Genomic DNA, 6195 nt, shown 5'->3' with positions numbered 1-6195 from the left:
CCTGTACATGTGACTTGTGCCGGAAATGTTACCAGTCAACCATTGCTCTGCACACTGACTATTGAATGAGTATACTTACGCTGGCATGCTCGTCAGTGTACCCGTTGGTCTCCGTTGGTCATGCAGCAGACGTTTTCCTTCCCCTTGCCATCACAATACTTCCTCTCCTGTGGAGTGCGGACAGACACCCACAGAATAAATAATGGAAGTGAAAGCAGAAGAAACAGGATGAAGATGGTCCTTACTCATCCTCAGGAGGAGGCATGACTCTCAGGGTTGTTTGTGGTCTTACTTTGGTGAACGTCTTGTACCCCTCCAGAATTGGTCTGTACCCAGTACAGCGACACAGGTTCCCTGTGGGGACAACAACAGTACAACATTACCTGGCCCAAACCTGTCATTGAAGTGTGGTTCAAATAAACATTGGTGAGTTTTTTTGCCAGAAGGACACTAGTTTGTAGGGCAATCCTGATTGATTTTTGCAACACTAAATGTTGCAACCCTACTAGTTTGACACCCAATTTACCTTGGAAGGCCTCCTCTATGTCAGCCATGCGTGGTGTACGGTTGTTCTTGAGCAGAGCATATATAGACATGACGATACCTGGGGTACAGAACCCACACTGAGAACCATGGGACTTAGCGATATGCTCCTACAAGAGAGAGAGAGAGAGAGAGAGAGAGAGAGAGAGAGAGAGAGAGAGAGAGAGAGAGAGAGGGGGGGGGGAGAGAGAGAGGGGAGGAGAGAGAGAGAGAGAGAGAGAGAGAGAGGAGAGAGAGAGAGAGAGAGAGAGAGAGAGAGAGAGAGAGAGAGAGAGAGAGAGAGAGAGAGAGAGAGAGAGAGAGAGAGAGAGAGAAGAGAGAGAGAAAGAGAGAGAGAGAAGAAGGGGTAGAGTGAGAGAGAGAGAGAGAGAGAGAGAGAGAGAGAGAGAGAGAGAGAGAGACGGAGAGAGAGACGAGAGAAGAGAGAGAGAGAGAGAGAGGAGAGAGAGAGAGAGAGAAGGGGGAGAGGATAGATAGAGAGAGAGAGAGAGAGAGAGAGAGAGAGAGAGAGAGAGCGAGAGAGAGAGGAGAGAGAGAGAGAGAGAGAGAGAGAGAGAAGAGAGAGAGAAACAGAAGAGAGACAGAGAGAGACAGAGAGAAGACGGGGGAGAGAGAGGGAGAGGAGGGGAGGGAGAGAAACAGAGAAGAAGGAAAGAGAGAGGGAGAGAGGGAAGGAGGAGGGAGAGAAAGAGGAGGGAGAGAGAGGAAGAGAGAGAGAGAGAGGGGGAGAAGAGAGAGAGATCAGAGAGTGAGAGGGAGGTCAGAGAGAGAAGAAAGAGAGAGACAGAGGGAGGGAGAGTGTGTGGCAGTGTGCATCCGTGCCTTCCACCGTGGTGACAGCACAGTGATGGAGAGAACACAGAGGGGCCAGACACCATTCACCGAGTGGTGACTGGAGGGCTAAGATAAACACACTCTCTCTCACACCCACACACACTCAAGCACCCACAAGCATGCACACAAACACACACACTCTCTCTCACACACATGCACACAAACACACACACACATTGCTGTGTGAGTAAAGGATACAGCACCCGTCTGAGGTGGGGCTGGTATTTGGAGAGCATCACAGTACAGGCTCCACATCCTCCCTCTGCACATCCCAGCTTAGAACCTGTCTAACCCACTGGTACACACAGTCAAGGAACAACTGGACGGGAGGGGGGGGGGGGGGGGGGGGGGGGGTGCAGGTGAGAGAGGAAGAGTGTGTAACGGAGGGATAAGAGGGGAGAATGAAGAAGAGGAATAGAAAGGTAGAGAGAGAGAGTTGGAAGTGAAACAGAGAGAAATTGATACATCCTCTCAAATCAATACAGGAAAAATAAAATCTTAGCATGTATTACCACTGTGGCTATTACTGGAAGCAATGACTTGACCCAGGAGTAGTACTGGAAGCAATGACTTGACCCAGAAGTTGTACTGGAAGCAATGACTTGACCCAGAAGTTGTACTGGAAGCAATGACTTGACACAGATGTTGTACTGGAAGCAATGACTTGACCCAGAAGTTGTACTGGAAGCAATGACTTGACCCAGGAGTCATACTTGAAGCTTTAACTTGACCCAGGAGTCATACTGGAAGCTTTCATTTGACCCAGCAGTCGTACTGGAAGCAATTACTTGACCCAGGAATTGTACTGGAAACAATGACTTGACCCAGGAGTAGTACTGGAAGCAATGACTTGACCCAGGAGTCACACTGGAAGCAATGACTTGACACAGGAGTTGTACTGGATGCTTTAACTTGACCCTGGAGTCGTACTGGAAGCTAACCTTGACCCAGAAGTTGTACTGGAAGCAATGATTTGACACAGGAGTTGTACTGGAAGCAACTACTTGACCCATAAGTTTTACTAGAAGCAATGGCTTGACCCAGGAGTTGTACTGGAAGCAATTACTTGACTTAGGAGTGTACTGGAAGCAATGACTTGACCCAGGAGTCGTACTGGAAGCAATTACTTGACCCAGGAGTCGTACTGGAACAATGACTTGACCCAGGAGTCGTACTGGAACAATGACTTCACCCAGGAGTCGTACTTGAACAATGACTTGACCCAGGAGTCGTACTGGAACAATGACTTGACCCAGGAGTCGTACTGGAACAATGACTTGACCCAGGAGTCGTTCCTGTCAGTTGTGTGTTGTTTACTCCTGCATCATGGTAATGGCATGCTGCTCTTCCTGGATGTGTTTATTTATTTATTTATATTATTCAACCTTTACTTCATAAGATAGGTCCTACGTCCCCCCCAGGGTCAGAACTGTGATGGCCCGATATTTAAAACTTTTCAGTACATAAATGTACCTCTCTGCCATATTTGGTGCTTTTATCACAAAATGAACAGTAGTTATGGAAAAGTCATTTTAGCTCTGTGTATACAGAAAGGACAGTTACATAACAGTCCATGTTATTCATTAAGTTATGCATGTTCAAACCTTTGGAACAACCAATCCTCTGGCTTCTGTCCAAAACCCTTCCCTCTCAAGCCCTGCAGCGCAGCCCTGTAGACCAGCTAGAAAGGTAATATCTCTCTGTACACCAGCACTGTATACCAGCTAGAAAGGTAATATCTCTCTGTAGACCAGCCCTGTAGACCAGCTACAAAGGTCATATTTCACTGTAGACCAGCCCTGTAGACCAGCTAGAAAGGTCATATCTCACTGTAGACCAGCACTGTAGACCAGCCTTGTAGACCAGCCTTGTAGACCAGCCCTGTAGACCAGCTAGAAAAGTAATATCTCACTGTAGACCAGCCCTATAGACCAGACTTGTAGACCAGTCTTGTAGACCAGCCATGTAGACCAGCTAGAAAAGTCATGTCTCACAGTAGACCAGCCTTGCAGATCAGCCTTGTAGACCAGCCCTGTTGACCAGCCTTGTAGACCAGCCCTGTAGACCAGCTAGAAAGATCATATCTCTCTGTAGACCAGCCCTGTAGACCAACTAGAAAGGTAATATCTCACTGTTTTTGTCCTGCTACGTTGAACATTGTGAAATATTATCTCTACTGTCTACTGTCTATTCAGAACAAATAGCCAAGTTCTGCCTCCATAAAACCCCAGAGAGAGTTAAAGTATTAAGAAAATAAAAGAAAAACCTGTACTTTACTCAGGTGTGTGTGTGCATAGGACTAGTGTTACATACTATATGGGTCCACTAATAAAGGACTAGTAAAGGACTAGTGTTACAGACTATATGGGTCCACTAATAAAGGACTAGTGTTACAGACTATATGGGTCCACTAATAAAGGACTAGTAAAGGCCTAGTGTTACAGACTATATGGGTCCACTAATAAAGGACTAGTAAAGGACTAGTGTTACAGACTATATGGGTCCACTAATAAAGGACTAGTAAAGGCCTAGTGTTACAGACTATATGGGTCCACTAATAAAGGACTAGTAAAGGCCTAGTGTTACAGACTATATGGGTCCACTAATAAAGGACTAGTAAAGGCCTAGTGTTACAGACTATATGGGTCCACTAATAAAGGACTAGTAAAGGCCTAGTGTTACAGACTATATGGGTCCACTAATAAAGGACTAGTAAAGGACTAGTGTTACAGACTATATGGGTCCACTAATAAAGGACTAGTGTTACAGACTATATGGGTCCACTAATAAAGGACTAGTAAAGGCCTAGTGTTACAGACTATATGGGTCCACTAATAAAGGACTAGTAAAGGACTAGTGTTACAGACTATATGGGTCCACTAATAAAGGCCTAGTGTTACATACTATATGGGTCCACTAATAAAGGACTAGTGTTACAGACTATATGGGTCCACTAATAAAGGACTAGTGTTACAGACTATATGGGTCCACTAATAAAGGCCTAGTAAAGGCCTAGTGTTACAGACTATATGGGTCCACTAATAAAGGACTAGTAAAGGACTAGTGTTACAGACTATATGGGTCCACTAATAAAGGACTAGTGTTACAGACTATATGGGTCCACTAATAAAGGACTAGTAAAGGCCTAGTGTTACAGACTATATGGGTCCACTAATAAAGGACTAGTAAAGGCCTACTGTTACAGACTATATGGGTCCACTAATAAAGGCCTAGTAAAGGCCTAGTGTTACAGACTATATGGGTCCACTAATAAAGGACTAGTAAAGGACTAGTGTTACAGACTATATGGGTCCACTAATAAAGGACTAGTGTTACAGACTATATGGGTCCACTAATAAAGGACTAATAAAGGCCTAGTGTTACAGACTATATGGGTCCACTATTAAAGAATTAATAAAGGCCTAGTGTTACAGACTATATGGGTCCACTAATAAAGGACTAGTAAAGGCCTAGTGTTACAGACTATATGGGTCCACTAATAAAGGACTAGTAAAGGACTAGTGTTACAGACTATATGGGTCCACTAATAAAGGACTAGTGTTACAGACTATATGGGTCCACTAATAAAGGACTAGTAAAGGCCTAGTGATACAGACTATATGGGTCCACTAATAAAGGACTAGTAAAGGACTAGTGTTACAGACTATATGGGTCCACTAATAAAGGACTGGTAAAGGACTAGTGTTACAGACTATATGGGTCCACTAATAAAGGACTAGTAAAGGCCTAGTGTTAAAGACTATATGGGTCCACTAATAAAGGACTAGTAAAGGCCTAGTGTTACAGACTATATGGGTCCACTAATAAAGGACTAGTAAAGGCCTAGTGTTACAGACTATATGGGTCCACTAATAAAGGACTAGTAAAGGCCTAGTGTTACAGACTATATGGGTCCACTATTAAAGAATTAATAAAGGCCTAGTGTTACAGACTATATGGGTCCACTAATAAAGGACTAGTAAAGGCCTAGTGTTACAGACTATATGGGTCCACTAATAAAGGACTAGTGTTACAGACTATATGGGTCCACTAATAAAGGCCTAATAAAGGACTAGTGTTACAGACTATATGGGTCCACTAATAAAGGACTAATAAAGGCCTAGTGTTACAGACTATATGGGTCCACTAATAAAGGACTAGTGTTACAGACTATATGGGTCCACTAATAAAGGACTAATAAAGGCCTAGTGTTACAGACTATATGGGTCCACTAATAAAGGACTAATAAAGGACTAGTGTTACAGACTATATGGGTCCACTAATAAAGGACTAGTAAAGGCCTAGTGTTACAGACTATATGGGTCCACTAATAAAGGACTAGTAAAGGACTAGTGTTACAGACTATATGGGTCCACTAATAAAGGACTAGTAAAGGCCTAGTGTTACAGACTATATGGGTCCACTAATAAAGGACTAGTAAAGGACTAGTGTTACAGACTATATGGGTCCACTAATAAAGGACTAGTAAAGGACTAGTGTTACAGACTATATGGGTCCACTAATAAAGGACTAGTAAAGGCCTAGTGTTACAGACTATATGGGTCCACTAATAAAGGACTAGTAAAGGCCTAGTGTTACAGACTATATGGGTCCACTAATAAAGGACTAGTAAAGGCCTAGTGTTACAGACTATATGTGTCCACTAATAAAGGACTAGTAAAGGCCTAGTGTTACAGACTATATGGGTCCACTAATAAAGGACTAGTAAAGGACTAGTGTTACAGACTATATGGGTCCACTAATAAAGGACTAGTGTTACAGACTATATGGGTCCACTAATAAAGGACTAGTAAAGGC

General features: G+C 43.7%; 1 long non-coding RNA gene across 1 annotated transcript; it reads right to left on the bottom strand.

Annotated features, from left to right (window-relative positions):
* Window positions 1-1362: 1362 nt before the first annotated feature.
* On the bottom strand, window positions 1363-2009 carry LOC311126035. Its single transcript, XR_014612937.1, has 3 exons — window positions 1890-2009; window positions 1576-1696; window positions 1363-1435 (listed from the first exon to the last, which is right to left on the bottom strand). It is a non-coding gene; the product is annotated as an uncharacterized lncRNA (long non-coding RNA).
* Window positions 2010-6195: the final 4186 nt, after the last annotated feature.

The sequence above is a fragment of the Coregonus lavaretus genome (genome assembly GCF_964263955.1).
Source record: "Coregonus lavaretus genome assembly, contig: HAP1_SCAFFOLD_3863, whole genome shotgun sequence".
NCBI lineage: Eukaryota > Metazoa > Chordata > Actinopteri > Salmoniformes > Salmonidae > Coregonus > Coregonus lavaretus.
This window is presented reverse-complemented; position numbering and strand designations above follow the sequence as displayed.